Source organism: Sceloporus occidentalis, unplaced genomic scaffold (assembly GCF_023333645.1).
Source record: "Sceloporus occidentalis isolate IW3139 unplaced genomic scaffold, rSceOcc1.0.p SCAF_3, whole genome shotgun sequence".
Lineage (NCBI taxonomy): Eukaryota > Metazoa > Chordata > Lepidosauria > Squamata > Phrynosomatidae > Sceloporus > Sceloporus occidentalis.
In genome coordinates this window covers 175,749,230-175,766,472 of record NW_028316983.1, presented here as the reverse complement: position 1 = coordinate 175,766,472, position 17,243 = coordinate 175,749,230, and the positions used below count along the sequence as shown (strand labels likewise).

Sequence of the window (17,243 nt, the reverse complement as noted above, 5' to 3'; positions counted from 1 at the left end):
AGCTTCACATATTAAGATGGCTTCAGAAGTTATGCAGAAAATCAGAAACTAGCCCATATCACTTATTCTCATTTCATTTCAGTTTATATGTGTCTAGTCCTCAGACCATTACAAAGACACAAAATGCACAAACAGCAGATGACTAGACAAGGTAGCATCTGAATCATACTGTTGCCATACGTTATACAAAATGAGATTTTAAAATATGGAATCATAACAGAAAATGAGCATTCTTCTAGTATAAATACCTACAGATGAGATGCATGCAACCTTCAGTTAATCATCTGTTTTGTGCATATAGTAATAAAATGGGTCTAAATTAGCATCCTTTCTCTCTTGTTTCCCTAAGATCTGGCCCAGATGTTTTGCTTCAATTGAGTGTAGAGAGGATATAACCTATAATAGAAGGATGGCCTTCTATTGGGAGTGCTTTGATTGTGTATTCCTCCACTACAGGGGATTGGACTGGATGGCCCTTGCGGTCTCTTCCAACTCTATGATTCTATAAGATTTTTAACTCATCCAGAGTGCACGTATGTTCAAAATATGCCTGTTCCCAAATCTTCCTTCCAGAAATGCTTATCACCAGCAGCCTTCATTAGGTTCCAACCATATAGTTATTCCCAAATTTGTTATAGTATGAGTCTTCCTTATGCAGATTTCTGAAATCCAAAATCCAAAACTTTTTCATGGGTGGCTGAGATAGTGATATCTTTGCTTTCTAGTGGTTCAATGTGCACAAACTTTGTTTCATGCACAAAATTCTTTTAAAGTATTAAGTTTAAAATTAGACTTCCAGTCCCAAGCATTTCAGGCCATATGTATAACGTGTATACAAAAGATAAATCAATTTCATGTTAAGACTTGGTTCGCATCTCCATAATGTCTCATTATATATATGTAAATATTCCAAAATCCAAAATCTAAAATACTTCCAGTACCAAGCATTTCAGATAAGCAAGACTAAGCCTCTACTTTCATTGGATATATAAGCAATGAAAAGAGATATTAACAACAAGATTAACTGTGTGGTTGGAATCTACTGATGATCACCCCATTATGATATACAGTCGGCCCTCCTTATACGCGGATTTGCCATGTGCGGATTTGAGCATACGCGCATGGCAAACCCGGAGGTTGTTCCAAATGGCAGCGCTTGTGCACACGTGCCACCATTGGGAACAAAAGCCCCTCCTCTCCTTCTCTTTCCCCCTCCTCCCTCCCTCCCTCCCTCCCTCCCTCCCTCCTACTTACTTACCTACCTACCTACCCTCCCTCCCTCCCTCCCTGCTTACCTGCTGGGTCGCCACACCACCACCGCATTCTCGCTGCCACCGCGGGAAAATCCGGATGCTGCTCCTGGAGGCCAAGAGGCCTCCAGGCTGCACCTGCCCTATCATGGTGGCAGCGGCGAGGAGGACGAAGGTTGACCTCGTCCTCCTCGTCACTGTTACCACCGCCGCTGTACAAGGGCCGGGTGCAACCTGGAGGTCTCTTGGCCTCCAGGAGCAGCACCCGGCCATTTTACGGCAGCGGAGGCCGAGGCCGCGAGGAGGATGAAGCTTGGCCTCGTCCTCCTCGGCACCGCTGCAGAAGAAGGGCCGGGTGCAGCTTGGAGGCCTCTTGGCCTCCAAGATGCACCTGGCCATTTTGTGGCGGCGGAGGCCGTGGCCGCAAGGAGGCCAAGCCTCGTCCTCCTCGCGGCCTCAGCCTCTGCCGCCGCAAAATGGCCGGGTGCTGCTCTTGGAGGCCAAGAGACCTCCAAGCTGCACCCGGCCCTTGTACAGCAGCGGCGGCAACAGTGCCGAGGAGGACGAGGTCAACCTTCATCCTCCTCGCTGCTGCCGCAGCCTCCACAAGCAGCACCCGGATTTTCCCGCTGCAGCGGCACGGCGACCCAGCAGGTAAGCAGGGAGGGAGAGAGGAAGGGAAGTTAGGAAGGAGGGGATAAAGAGGAGGGGAGGAGAGGGACTTTTATGTCCAATGGCTGCGCGCGTGCACGCATGCCACCATTGGATAGAATGGGACTTGAGCATACATGGATTTTGGCATACACGGGGGGGGGGGGGTCCAGAACAGATCCCCCGCATATACCAAGGACCCACTGTATAGGCTCCCATGTATGACAACCAGTAGCAAATCCACCCAGAAATAATAACCATGCTGCTCTTTAAATGTGAGATGAATACTTTGGATCACAGCATCCACTATCCTATCTGGGGTTTCTTATTTGTTTGTTTGTTTGATTTACATCATCTCACCTTTCACCTAAAATGGGACCCAAAGTTCTAGAAACACAACCTAGATTTAATTTACTACTTAAGAATAACCAAGAATATATCTTTTTAAGTAATTACTACAGTTTCTGCTTAGTTAGCAGCTAGTGAAAGCAGCTAAAATCCTAGTTTTTTAATTAGTAATTTGTTATATAGACATAGTTCACAGCATACAAAAAATATTGCTGATTATTCTTTCTGATGTCAATCTGCCACCATGCTAGTATATGAATAAATTTCTGATGCTGCAGTTAAGGTTTTAATTAAAAGGACTGTGATGATATCTGCTCATACAATGAGCTCAAGGCAATGAGAAGTATCACTGGTATCTGAAATGCAAAGGAAAAATTATTTCTAGAGTAATGTAAATATTAAGCAGTAGGAAAGAGTGAAGCACTTGATACAGTAATTTCAGAAAAAAAGGCACACAATCTGTTGAGGTCTATTTATTTAGCAAGTTTCCTAGAAAAAGACATAAACAGTTAAAGGGTCAAGTGCAAAGCTTTAAAAAAGAACTCCCAGAATGCCTCAAGATGTGTTGGACTAGAATTCCCACTAACACAGCTAATAAGCTAAATGGGGTAATGGGGACTATTACTAAACATGTCTGGAGAGCAGCAGATTAAATAAAACCGTATTATAGGAAGAGAATGGTTTATACTGTCCTAAAATGGTATTCTCTTGCCCAACTACACAAAAACATTAGAGTAGCAATAACATCAGTGTTTCCCATTCCACAGTTTTCTCTTTGTAATTTTTTTAAATTGTACAGATGGGCTGTTCTAGGCTGTACTGAAGAAATCAGAAAAAGAGGAAGGCATCTATAAAGGAACTAGATGAGAACCTCAAGTGCAAAAACATACGATTAAATGCTAAAGTCGGGATCAACCATGTCATACAATTTCATGCTTCTATATATGGTTGTGAGAGTGGACAGTAAAGAAAGCAGGGGGTAGGGGGAAATCAACTCATTTGAAATGTGGTGCTAGGGGACAATTCTATCGATAACATGGGCTTATAAAAACATAGTCTATGAAAATTCTTCCTAGATACCGAAATGACTAAGAGGGGCTATCAGGCTTTAGATATATTATAAAACAACATGACTTTCTGCAAAAATTATAATGCCCAGAAAATATGAGGGGAGTTAGGAAACAGGAAGATCACATTACAAATGGTTTGACACAATGGAGGAAACCATTTCTAGGAATTTACGAGATGTGAGCAAGGCTGTTGATAGCTATAAAAAAACCCAATCTTGCTTTTGTTTCACCTGAACCAAGGCTGAAGTGGGATGAATTTTTTTAAGTCATATTAGCTGGGCTCTAATGTTTATTTTAAGCTTATTTACGGGCTCTTATCAAGATTTTTTTTTTTTTACAGAAGTACTAAACTTTGTGTTAAGCATGCATTCAGTCTCTCACGGTGTCCATCTGTTGCTGTTATCTTTGTTATGTGCTATTAAGTCATAACCACCTTGAGTCCCTGTATTGGGAGAAAGGCAGGATATAAGAAAATAAATTAAAATAATAATCATAATAATAATAAAGTCAGCTTTGACTTATGTCAACCCTATGAAGGAGAAACCTCCTTAACTCTGGGTGCATCTACACTATAGTGGTAATGCAGTTTGACACCACTGTAAGTGCTGTAGCACCATCCTATGGAATCCTGCAATTTGTGGTTTTATAAGGTCTTCAAAAGGTCTGTAGTCTTCTACATCTAACCCTCTCACCCATCATAAAGGAGCCTCAGGAAGCAGCAAGGAGCAGCAAATCCCCTCCCAGCCATGTGAGTCCATCCCAGCTCCAGCACAGACCATCTCAGCTGCCCCCGCCACCTTCCAGAGGGTCAAGAGGAGAAACAGCTGGGAAGAAGAGGAAGAGACAAGTCATCCACCTCCGCTCCAGAACAGACCATCTAATCCCCCCCACCTCCCAGAGAGAGGAGAGGGGAAACAGCTAGGAGGAAGAGGAAAGGAAAAGCCAGCCATTTGAGTCCATCTCAGCCCTGGCACAGATGATCTCAGGCCCCCTGTCTTGCCTACCAGGAGAAGGAGAAGAGAAAACAGAGAGGACGGGCAAGGAAAATCAAACAAAGGCAAAAAGAATGATGAGAGACTAAAATAAAGAAGGTCATGAGGGGAGAAGGGAAAAGGAGGGAGGAGAAGGGTAGGGAAACAATCAATTCAACAATAATGGGGGGGGGGGGAGAGACAGGACAACAACTACTGGGCAGCAGCAGTGGTGGTGGTGGGTGTCACTAAAGTGAAGAACAGCACTGACATCATAGCTAACACTTGTTATCGCTGAGCACAGGGAAGTGTAGAAAGGTCCTCCTTGTGTAACCCCCCCCCCCCCGCACACACACACTTACAAAACCCTATGAGGAGATGTCAAAAGTGTCATACAGGCAGGACAAGAGCACTAACAGAGAGATAGATAGAAACTAAACAATTTCAAGAGCAGTTAAGTGCAGTCAAAAATGACAAAGCAAGCAGTAAATACTCTCAGAAAGACAAACCCCATCAGAAGCAGCACCACACATAAAATAGGGACATGGAATGTGAGAAGCATGAGACAAAGGAAGCTAGACAATAAACTCTAGTGAAAATGGAAATGTAATGCATGAACATAGCAATACTGGAGGTGAGTGAGTTAAAATGGACAAGAAGGGCCACTTTGAATGAGACAACCACACAGTATCTACTCAGGGAATGAAAAGACAAGAAGAAACAGGTGGCTTTCATACTAAGAAAAGATGTTGCAAAAGCAATCAGAAGATACAATGCAAAATCAGACTAAATCATCTCAATAAGGCTCCATGGGAAACCTGTGAATATCACGATAATTCAAGTATACGCACCAACCACTGAGGCAGAACAAGAAGAAATTGATAGATTTTACAAAGGAATACAGGAAGAAATTGACAACACATCAACACAAGATGTCAAGCTGATCACTGGAGATTGGAACGCAAAGGCTGGAAGTAAAGAATAATCAAATAGGTAGGCAGATTTGGACTAGGCAAAAGGAATGAAGCAGGTGAGTGTCTGATAGATTTTTTTTGAAGCCAACAACCAAAAGAGAAAAGATTATAGACATGAACATCACCAGATGGCCAACACAAAGACCAAATAGATTATATAACTGGAAGTAAAAGATGGCAAAACTCCATACTGGTGGCCAAGACTAGACCAGGTGCTGATTGTGGCACAGATCATGAACTACTCATTTCAAAAATAAAACTCAAGAAGAGAACAAAATTAGTTCAAAATTAGTCATCATACCAAAATACAATTTAAACAGCATTTCCACAGAATTCATTGACAATATAAGAAACAGATTTGTAGTACTAAGAATAATCGATTGTGAACCGGAAGAGCTTTGGTCTGAAGCCAGGGACATAATAAAAGAAGAATGCATAAAGACACTTCCAACAGACAAAAGAAAAGTGAAGAAAACATAGATGACAGATAAAATGCTACAAGCAAAAAAGGAAGGAAGAGAAACAAAACAAAAAGGAGGTAGGAATAAACTATGAACCATAAATGCAACAGTAGAACAGCTAATGCACAAAGATAAGGAAAATTACTGCAACAACAAATGTAGAGGTCCAAGCAGCGTTCAGGAAAGGAAGAGACAACAGGGATCACATTTCAAATATAAAATGACTAATGGAGTGTAGCAGCGAGTTCCAAAAAAAATATCAGCATGTACTTTATAGACTATAGAAAAGCCTTTGACTGAATAGATCATGAAAGGCTATGGAACTTTCTTAAAGATATGGGAGTGCCAACACATCTGATAGTCCTAAGGAGGAATCAGTACTCAGGACAAGAGGCTACTGTCAGGACAGAACACGGAGAAACAGAATGGTTCTCAATTGACAAAGGAGTCAGACAAGGCTGCATCCTATCACCCTACCTATTCAATTTATATGCAGAACATATTGTAAGAAAAGCAGGTTTAGACATGGAAGACGGAGGAGTGAAAATAGGAGGAAGAAATATTAACAATAGAAGATATGCTGACGACACCATAATATTAGCAGAGAACCTCACAGACCTGGAACAACTACTAAGAAAGATCAAAGAAGAAAGTGCAACTGTTGAACATAAAGAAAACAAAAATAATGACCACAGAGAACTTACACACATTCAAACTAGACAATGAGGAAATAGAAATACTACAAGAGTTCTCATCGCTGGGATCAAACACTGATCGGACTGCAGCCTGAAAATCAAAAGAAGATTCAGAATGGGGAGGGTGGCTATGAAAGAACTTAGAAAAGATCCTAAAATGTAAAGACATACAATGAAGCACAAAAGTCAGAATCATACAAGCCACTGTATTCCCTATTATCATAATAAATAAATAATAAAAATTTTATTTATATACCGCCCTTCCTATGATCAGGGCGGTGCACAACAAATCACGACAAATACAATACATCTTTAGATACAGTACAATAAAACTATTAAAACCAGTATTAAAACCCGATCAACCAAGTACCATTGCTGTCAGAGGGGGGGAGGATTAGCTGGAGCTTGTGTCTGGGAATGCCAGTCGGAACAGGAAGGTTTTTAATTCCTTCCTGAACTGGGTCAGGGAGGTGGCCGAGCGGAGCTCTATGGGCAGCGTATTCCAGAGGGTTGGGGCGATGATGGTATATGACCTCCTTGCTGTGGAGGCCAGTCTAGCCCCTGGGACCCTCAGTAGTTGCTGCCCAGATGTTCTGAGGGTGCGGGGCAGAATGTATGGGGAGAGGCGGTCCTCTAGGTATCCTGGGCCCAAGCCATGTAGGGCTTTATAGGTTATAACCAACACCTTGTATTGCGCCCGGAAGCGAATGGGCAGCCAATGCAGATCTTTAAGTACAGGTGTAATATGACTGGCCCTGGAAGTACCAGTGACCAGTCTGGCTGCCATATTCTGTACCATCTGTAGCTTCCGGGTGTGTTACAAGCGTTGCCCCATGTAGAGCGCATTGCAGAAGTCCAATCGAGAGGTTACCAGAGCATGTACTACCATTTCAAGGTCCCTCTGGGCCAGGTATGGGCGCAGCTGGCGAATAAGCCAAAGCTGATAACAGGTGCTCTTGACCGTCGCATCCACCTGAGCTGTGAGATGAAGCGACGAATCAAGAAGCACCCCCAGACTGCGCACAGAGTCCTTCACAGGAAGCGTGATCCCGTTCAGGACAGGTGGAACCACCGCCATTCCTGGACCAGGGGAACCTATCACAAGTACCTCCGTTTTCTCTGGATTCAGACTGAGTCGGTTTTCCCTCATCCAGCCCATTACCGACTCCAGACAGGCCACGACAGGAGAGACGCCATCCTCAGTCACTGCATCAGTCGGAGACATAGAGAAGACTATTTGAGTGTCATCAGCGTACTGATAACCCCGCGCCCCATGTCTCCGGATGATCTCTCCCAGCGGTTTCATGTAAATGTTGAAAAGCATGGGAGACAGAATGGCTCCTTGAGGGACCCCGGTTGTGAGGGCCCTCTTATCGGAGCACATGTCTCCCAGCTGCACCATCTGGAACCTCCCAGAGAGGTAAGACCGGAACCACTGAAGCGCAGTGCCCCCGATTCCCACCTCTGCCAGGCGCTCCAGAAGGATACCATGGTCTATGGTATCGAAAGCCGCTGAGATGTCCAAAAGTACCAACAGGGACACGCTTCCCCTGTCGATGCCCAGACGGAGATCATCGACCAAGGCGAACATGGCCGTCTCAACCCCATAACCCGCCCGGAAGCCAGTTTGAAATGGGTCTAGATAATCCGTTTCATCCAAGATCGATCGAAGCTGGATTGCAACCGCCCTCTCGATCACCTTCCCCAAAAATGGCAGCAGCGAGACTGACCGATAATTACTATGTACCAGGGGGTCGAGGGAGGGCTCACATGTATGGATGTGAGAGCTGGACAGTCAACAAAGAAGATAGGAGGAATATCAACTCATTTGAGATATGCTGAGGATTCCATAGACAGCCAAAAAGATAAACAAATGGGTCCTAGGGCAGATCAAGCCAGAAATATCCCTAGAAGCCAAGATGACAAGACTAGACTGTCATACTTTGGACACATTATTAGAAGGCATGAAATGTTGGAAAAGACAATAATGTTAGGAAAGGTGGAGGAAAGTAGAAAGAGAGGATGGCCATTTGCTAAATGGATGAACTTTATTAAAGAGACCACGAATATGAGTTTGCAGGAGCTGGGCAGAGCAGTAGAGGACAGTGGGGGCTGGAGATGTCTCCTCCATAGGGTCGCCCTGGGTCAAGATTGACGCAAAGGCAGTTAACAACAAGTCTTCTCTGCCAAAATGTGCAACCTCTGTCTCTCAAGTCACATTCCCCACCTCTCATTCACTTTGACTCAACTCACCATTTGAGTTCACTCTCCTGCTACCCCAATATTTTCTCCTGATACAATCCCTCTGTTCCCAGAATAGATAGTCTTTGGTATGGATTGAGCATGGATTGAGCATCACTTCACTGGATAGCAAAAGTCTTATGGGAATATGAATCTCTTTCCAGTCATCACAGTTGCCAGTTAGCCTTTGCTATGAAATGCAACCAAAGTATAGTTTACATTCTTTCCATTATCCTTAAGGCAGCTAGACTAATTTGTGTCCATCACTCTTTTCACTGTTATCACTAAAACAGGAATGTGTGAAGTAATTAACTTGACTAGGAACCTGTCCCCTGAAACAGCTAGGGACATGACATGAGTCGCTGATTAATAAACAGATCATTCCTAACACAGAACAGTTTGTTCAAAATGCACTAATTTTTTAACACATGTGTGGAGATAAAAGGCATCAGCATCATTAAAGGTTCACTGCCACTGATTAAGCTGATATCAGAAAATAGCCCTGAGCTCTTGGTGATGCATTAAAAATAATGATTAAATTCTGAGATATGAAGGATTTTTTTTTACACTGAAATCTGAGGCAATGATTTTCTTTCACAGAAGTGGACTTTATGTGAAGCGCACCTAAAAATACTGTAAGAACTCGCAATGCTTTATTTTGGGTAACAATACAGTGGGCCCTTGATACCCACTGAGGTTTAGTTCTAGGATCTCCCTTGGATACCAAAGTCCATCAGTGCTCAAGTTCCACTAAATACAGTGGTAAAATTAAATGCTGTCCTCATAGTATGTGGTCCAGAACAAACTAAACACACATATAACGCTAAGTTACTCATTATATTCCACCAGTGTTTTCTGTGTAAAAAATAATTAAAACAATATAAAATACTGGATTTTGTCAGAAATACAGTGGTTTTAGATCAAAGTGTGCCATATTATATATAACTCCAATTTTGGTGGAAATGAAGTTATATAAAGTGGTGGGAATTAAGTTATATAAAATGGCAAAATCAAGGCTTGCTTTTTGGAATTTAAATAAAGTTGGCCCTCCTTATCCACAGATTTTTTTATCCACGGATTGAAGCATCCATGGCTTGAAAATACTTCAAAAAAGTATAAATTACAAATAGCAAACCTTGATTTTCCATTCTGTATAAGGGACACTATTTTGCTCTGCCATTATATTTAATGGGACTTGAGCATCCACAGACTTTGTTATCCACGGAGGATCGTGGAACCAAACTCCAGCGGATAAGGTCCCACTATATTTTAAAAAATATTTTCATGCTGTGGATGCTTGAATAGATGGCTACAGAAGGCTGACTGTATAACCAATAATCCATAGCAGTTGCATGAACAAATTTCTCTTCTCCAGTTCCAATGCTTGAGCCGTCTAATTTCTACCACAGCCAGTAAATGTCTGCAGCAGTAACTCCTGGGGCTTGAATGGTGCCTTTAGAGATGGTTTTGGATATTGCACTGGTCAGGCCTCATCTGGATTACTGCATTCAGTTCTGGGTGCCTCATTTTAAGAAGGAGATAGACAAATCAGAGAGGATTCAGAGAAGAGCAACAAGGATGATAGACATGGGGAACAAAATATAAGAGGAAAACTTGAAGGAGCTGGCCATGTTCAGCTTGGTGAAGAGAGTATTGAAGGGTGACATGATCACATTCTTTAAGTAAAGGTGTTAACTATCTCAGTCACCCAAGTGGACAATTTTGGAATGTTTCAGAATTCTTGCTAAGGGATACAACCTGTATATGTATCCATGAGATCAAGAATGGTGTAATGCTATTAGTGTTTAACTGTGACTCTGGAGATCAGGGTCAAATCCCATCTCGGCCACAGAAACCCACTGGGCAACTTTGGGCAAGTCACATAATCTTAGCCTCCAAGGACAGCACTGGCAACCCCTTCTGAAGAAACTAGCCTAGAAAACCCCATGAGAAGCTTGCTTTAGGACAACAATGATATATATATATATATATCCATATAGTGTGCATACAGGCTTTGTCCTCATGACAATTATTAGAGATGGAAACAAAATTTGGTGAGTTCGTATTTCATTATGAACCCATCTGGAATGCAAAGGAGAAATAAGACAACAAATATGCTTGAATTTCCACATAGGAAGTAAATGATCTCACAGTCCAACATGGAACTGGGAAGCAAATGGCAATGAGATTCTGAGAAACATTATAAAAATAAACCACACTTTCATATCTCTAATAATCGTAAGAGTAAAGTGTTTTCTAGACCAAGCCAAGGGACATTCATTCAGATCTGTGTATACAGCAAAAACTGTCTCAGTGTCATCAAATGGACTTGATTCCATCTCCACTCCACCCTGGTGCATCCAGATTAATGTCTAAAAGGGGCTGCCTTCCAGTAAGACATCTCCTGCACAAGCAAAAGTCTGGTCTGTTCAGTGACAACTGTTTGGCCTCATTCTGTACCACAGATCCAACTGGACAACATTTACCAAAACACCCTTGTTATACAGTTTATTAAAAGAGTTGCTTTCACTCAGACTAAGCAGGAATGTAGAGAGACTTTAAAGCAGGATGCAGCACAGAGAGGGATGGTTTATGTGTTTTTGCTTAAGAATGCTGGTGCCTTTTTTGCTGTTGCTTGGCTGAAGGCATAAAGAAATAAAGCCATAATCACCCAATAATGCTTCAGGGGGAAGAAGGAAAAAAATCAATACTAACTTCCTCGGTAGCATTCTTTGTTGCGTTGTTGCGTTGAGAATCAGGTGCTGGAAGCCATCAGAAGTTGTAATGCCAACAAAGCTTATTACTTACTAATAAGACAGCAGTGAAGGTAGATTTTCTGGATACGATTCATTTTTTATTGTTTCACTACACCTGACCAACATGGACATGCACACAGGAGTGAGTCTCTAGGCTTGAATGAATGCTGCTAACATATTGATTTGATTTGTTTTAGTCAAACGCAGTGCAACTAGATGGCAAATCTTTTCAAAAAGAAATCAGGCTACCCAGTTCCCTGGAAAACATTTATCTATGTATTTACTTTATATCCTGCATTTTCCCAAAATTGGATTCAAGATGTCTTACAAGAATTTTTAAAAAGATCAAGCTAAAACATTAATTTGCAAAAGTTAAAAAAATTAAATAACTGTTATTTAAAAATTTGAATAAAAAATTTAAAACATATTTAAAATGCAGTTCCCAATAAAAGCCTTAAAAATACAGCACAACGCTTTACACACACACACTACTGATTCAGGGCCAAAGAGATTTCCCACTATACCTGAAACACAGCTACTTGCCTTACCATTGCCACCCTGCTCAGGAGCTCTTAGCCAAACAACAGGACAAGTAAGGTTTGTTATCACACTTCTTTACACAATGAGAAAAGTCAATTTTTTACAACATTGCTACCACTTCTATAGCCCGCTCGTTCCTCCTACAGTTAATCCCAAGGTATTTTTACTGCACACATCTTTATTCTTCTGACTTCGTATTTTGCTGAATTTTTTTTAATTCAAAGACAAAGCAGTGTTAGTCTGGAAAATCAGTATGCAAAGGGAGCTTGTAGCACCTTTGAGGCTAACTGAAAGAAAAGAAGCTGGTAGCATGAGCTTTCATAGACTTGAGCCTTGTGGGGAAAGACCAGAGAGTGGACAGATTATATTCATTATATATTTATTATTTCTTCCTTCTCTGATACCATTTCCTCAGCCAAACAGACTTATTATACATCACTGTACAGTACTGTACAGCATTGATTCATGCTAATTCCCGGTGTCCACAGAATCTCTTCTCTACTTTTAATACTCTTCTAAAGCCCTCTCTTTCACCTCTTCCTCCATCCTTTTCTGATGATGATTTTACAACTTTTTAAAATACCAAACTAGAAACGACCCATTCTTCTCTCCCTGCTCCCAAACCCTCCTCATTTACCAATATATCAAATGTCCATTTGTTATAATTTTCCTCTTTTTCCTCTGTCTTGTTAGATGAGTTATCCAAAATGTTCAAGTCTTCAAATCCTTCAACCTGCTCTTTGGATCCTGTTCCTTTTCACTTTACCATTACCATTTCCCCCACTTTTCTCCCTTTCTTTTGTCATGTTATTAATCCATCCCTTTTTCTTCAGCTCATTTCCTCCTGAATTTACGGTAAGTATGCCTTGGTCTCTACAATCCTCAAGAAGTCTTCACTCAACTCATCCTCTCTTTCTTGCTATCGTCCTATTTCATTGTTGCCTTTCCTCTTGAAAGTACAGTGGACATTTGTTATACGCTGTGGTTTGGTTCCAAGATCCCTTGTGGATAACAAAATCCATGGATGCTCAAGTCCCATTAAATATAATGAAATAGCAAAATGGTGTCCCTTATAAAAAATGGAAAATCAAGGTTTGATATTTGAAATGTATACCTTTTTTTAAACATTTTCAAACCGTGGATGCTTGAATCAGTGTATAAAAAATTAGTGTATAAGAAGGGCTGACTGTATAGGAATGTGCTGCTCACGCACAGTACCTTACTTTCCTTTCTCAGCAGACTTCTATACTGGATCCTTTGCAGTCTGGATTCTGCCCTTAACATTCTACACAGAGAACTCTCACAAAAATAACATATGACCTCCTTCAGGCTAAGTCTTTCATTTTTATTCTCCTTGATATTTCTGCAGGCTTTGACATGACTCATCATGCTCTTCTGTTGGATTCACTTCATGACTTAAGGTTCACTGATTCGGTTCTCAGCTGGTTTTATCTTATCTCTCAGGATGATCATTTAATGTGGTGGTTGGTGATCATGCATCCTCTTCCTTGCTCCTTTCAGTTGAGGTTCCTCAGGGCTCCGTTCCGAGCCTTTGTTGTTTTTTCTTTACACACTATCTTTAAGTAATCTTATCAGTTTGTATATGGGTTTCAATATCACATTTATGCTGATGATACTCAACTGTACCTGAATTTTCTTCAGAGGATGAACATTAAACACAGCATGCCTTTCCTGTGTATCTCAATATGGATGCTTCATTGTGGCCTTAAACTTAAGGAGCCCTGGTGACGCAGTGGTTCTATAGTGCACCCACTCATTCACAAACCACAAGATTGTGAGTTCACCACCAGCCAGGGGCTCAGGATCAACTCAGCCTGGGATCCTTCCAAGGTTGCTAATATGAGTACCCAGCTTCTAGGGGGCAATTAGCTTACACATTGTAAACCACTAAGGGAGTACTTAAGTGCACTGATAAGTAGTATAGAAATGTATTTGCTATTGCTATTAATATAGCAAAGACAGAACTACTCATTTTCCCCCCAGAACCTTCATTATTATTACTATTATTATTATTATATACTTTCCATCCCTGTCAAGAATGTTCCCATCTATCATGTGAAAGAAGCATGGAGTATTGGCTTTAACTTTTCCTTGTCCTTTGTTCTTCGTATTGCAGCTATAGCAAAGTCATTCCTTTATAATATCATTAAAATTAGACCTTTCCTGTCTGCTTCCTCTGCCGAGACTTTAGTCCATGATTTAGTCATTTTCTGTCTCAGTTACTGTAATCGTCTTTTGCCTGGTCTTCCGTTATCTCATCTTAGTCCTTTCACTTCCACTATTCATTCTGCCACTAAGATTATCTTTTTGGCCCGTTGTTTTGATCATGTTATCCCACTTTTGATATCCTTTCATTGGCTATCTATTCCCTCTAGGATTCAGTATAGTTGCTTGTTCTGACACTCAAGGCCCTGCGTAACCCAGCTTCCTCCTTATCTTGCAGGTCTTGTATATTCTTACCAACTTGTTAGAAATCTATGCTCTGGGAATACTGAGCTTCTCATCCAGCCAAGGGTTTCCTCCTCCCTGGCTAAAACTTTTAGAATTTCAAATTAATACTTTTTATTTTTACTATAATTTATTATCCATTTTATTCTGTATTTTGTGTTTGTGTGTGAAACCTTTTTTTGCATTGTTTTTTTACTATTGTATTCTAGTATTGTATTTTAGTATTTTATATTGAAGTAGTTATTAATGTTTTATTCTGCTGTAAAGTGCCATGTACATTAATGGTACTATATAAACAACAACATGAACGATCTAATTTACAATAAAAATAACATACATTCCAAAACTTCTAAAAATAGAAAGAAAAGAAAAAAGAAAAGAGAAAAAAGGACAAATAATTTAGTAGGGTTGCCATAATTTCTTTACCACCAAACAGGAACAAAATGTAGAAAATGCAGGACAAAATTTAGGTCAAAATGTAGGACAAATGTAGGACAAAAATTACCCACCCCCAAATGTAGGGCATTCAGGAAAAATGGAGGACACAACCAACTAGAAGCCAAAAGCATTCATATTTTGTTTAAAAACCTTAATATAAATCCTTATATTATAGAGATCTTTTTGTACCTCTGAGACTAAATGCTTTTAAGGAAGCAGACTTTAGGAAAGCTTATGCTGCCAACTTCTTTCTTTCAGTTAATAATAATAATAATAATAATAATAGAATTCAAAGACATAGAGATTGTGGAGCACCTCTGAGACTAAAATGCATCTGAGGAAGTGCAGCAAGAGGCAGCGGTGGAGGAGGACCAGGGTTTGATCTCCCCCCTTCATCAGCATTGCTGAGCTGGCATGAGTATGAGTTTGTTTTGTTTTTATTGTATTGATTTTAATGTATTTTAATTGTATTGATTGTTCCTGTTGTACACCGCCCTGATTTCAAGAAGGGCAGTATAGAAATAAACTTTTATTATTTATTTATTATTATATTCCTTGGGCATTAAAAAACCCACTGGGCTAATCACACTCTCTTAGGTTTGCCATATCCCGCCTGGGGGCGGGACTTTCCCGGTTTGGGGCGGGTCCACACGGTCCCGCCCCGGTTTGGCCCCGCCCCCGGGACACCCCCCTCCCAGCGAGGGCCTGGAGGCTTTGGAAGCCTTGGAAGCGGCTCCGCCATCGCGGAGCGCTCCTCCAAGGCCTCTGGGGCCTGGGAGAAGCTCTCCCCAGGCCCCTTTGGAGGCCCTGGAAGAGGCTCCGCGATCGCGGAGTGCTCCTCCAAGGCCTCTGGGGCCTGGGAGAAGCTCTCCCCAGGCCCCTTTGGAGGCCCTGGAAGCGGCTCCGCGATCGCGGAGCGCTCCTCCAAGGCCTCTGGGGCCTGGGAGAAGCTCTCCCCAGGCCCCTTTGGAGGCCCTGGAAGCGGCTCCGCGATCGCGGAGCGCTCCTCCAAGGCCTCTGGGGCCTGGGAGAAGCTCTCCCCAGGCCCCTTTGGAGGCCTTGGAAGCGGCTCCGCGGTCGGAGCTCCGGCTGTGGGGTCCTCCAAGGCCTGTGCAAGGCCGAGGAGGAGGCCGCTTGCCACCGCGGCGATGGCCGTGATGACAGGCGGCCCCCACGCTCCTTCCCGGCCTGGGAGCAGCCCCAGGCTTCCTCCCAAGCCGGGAAGGAGAAGGAGGACAAGGTTCAAAAATGTGGGACCTTTTTTTTTTTAATTTCCTGGCCAGGAAATTAAAAAAAAAAGGTCCTACATTTTTGAACCTTGTCCTACATTTGTCCCGGTTTGGAGGTCCTCAGCTATGGCAACCCTACACTCTCTCAGCCTCAAGGAACGCACTCCCTCGGAGGGTGACAGAGTCTCCTTCCTTGGAGGTCTTTAAACAGAGGCTGGATGGCCATCTGTCGGGGATGCTTTGATTTGGATTTCCTGCATCACAGGCGGTTGGACTGGATGGCCCTTGTGGTCTCTTCCAACTCTACGATTCTATGATTCTATGATACTAAGACAGTGCTTCTCAATTATTTTCTGTCATGCCCCCCCCAGGAAGAAGAAAACATTTCGCTCCCCCCGCACGACTGTAAATAGTATCATTTGTCTATAAAATTGTTATAAGTACACCTCTGCATAACACTGTATCCTGAGCCTCGCGCCCCCTTTACAGAGCCTCGCGCCCCCCCTGGGGGGCCCGCCCCACTATTTGAGAAGTACTGCACTAAGGGAAGGCGAAGGCAAAGTACCAGGCCTGCTGGACCTCCTTGCCACCCACCATGGCACCCAAAGGGAAGCAGTGGCAGTAGGTATAGCCCCAGCCCTCCCCCAAGACCCAGCGAGTCTTACCAGTACTGTGCCTTGTCAGATATCTCTCATGCACGTGTGCGCAGATTTGAATAGAAAAGCTTCTCCTCTTCTGAGACTGGCCAATGGAGATGGAAGAGTTGGAACATAGGTCTAAATTGGACGAGACATTCCCAAATGCTAAAAAAAACGGGAATGTCCCACCAGAATCTGTGATATGGCAACCCTGGAGAGGGAGAGAGAGAGATTCTAAAAGTACTAAAAACTATAACCACAAATTAATACATTGTTTGATTTCTTATTGCTAAAAAAAATGCTTAAATGTTTTCCAGTCTTTCAAAAAAAATCTCCAAGTTGCTTATCCTTTAAACCTCACATTAATTTAGCTATTTGGGCTAACTCAGTGACCTTAATAATCCATTCTTCAGTCTTTCATGCTTCAATCCATTTCCAGTTTTGAGCAAACAATATTCTTGCTGCCCTTGTTCTATATCAGAGAAGTAATCCATATTTACTCTCCAGTTCAT

The 17,243-nt window shown here is 42.2% G+C and overlaps 1 long non-coding RNA gene across 2 annotated transcripts in view; it reads right to left on the bottom strand.

Moving 5' to 3' along the window:
• Positions 1-17,243, bottom strand: part of LOC149317153 (uncharacterized) — a 38,137-nt gene that overhangs the window by 3,593 nt on the left and 17,301 nt on the right. For both annotated transcript variants that reach the window (XR_016280589.1, XR_016280590.1), the window contains one exon: positions 16,759-16,942. This is a non-coding gene — a long non-coding RNA (uncharacterized LOC149317153). The remainder of the gene's footprint in view (positions 1-16,758; positions 16,943-17,243) is intronic.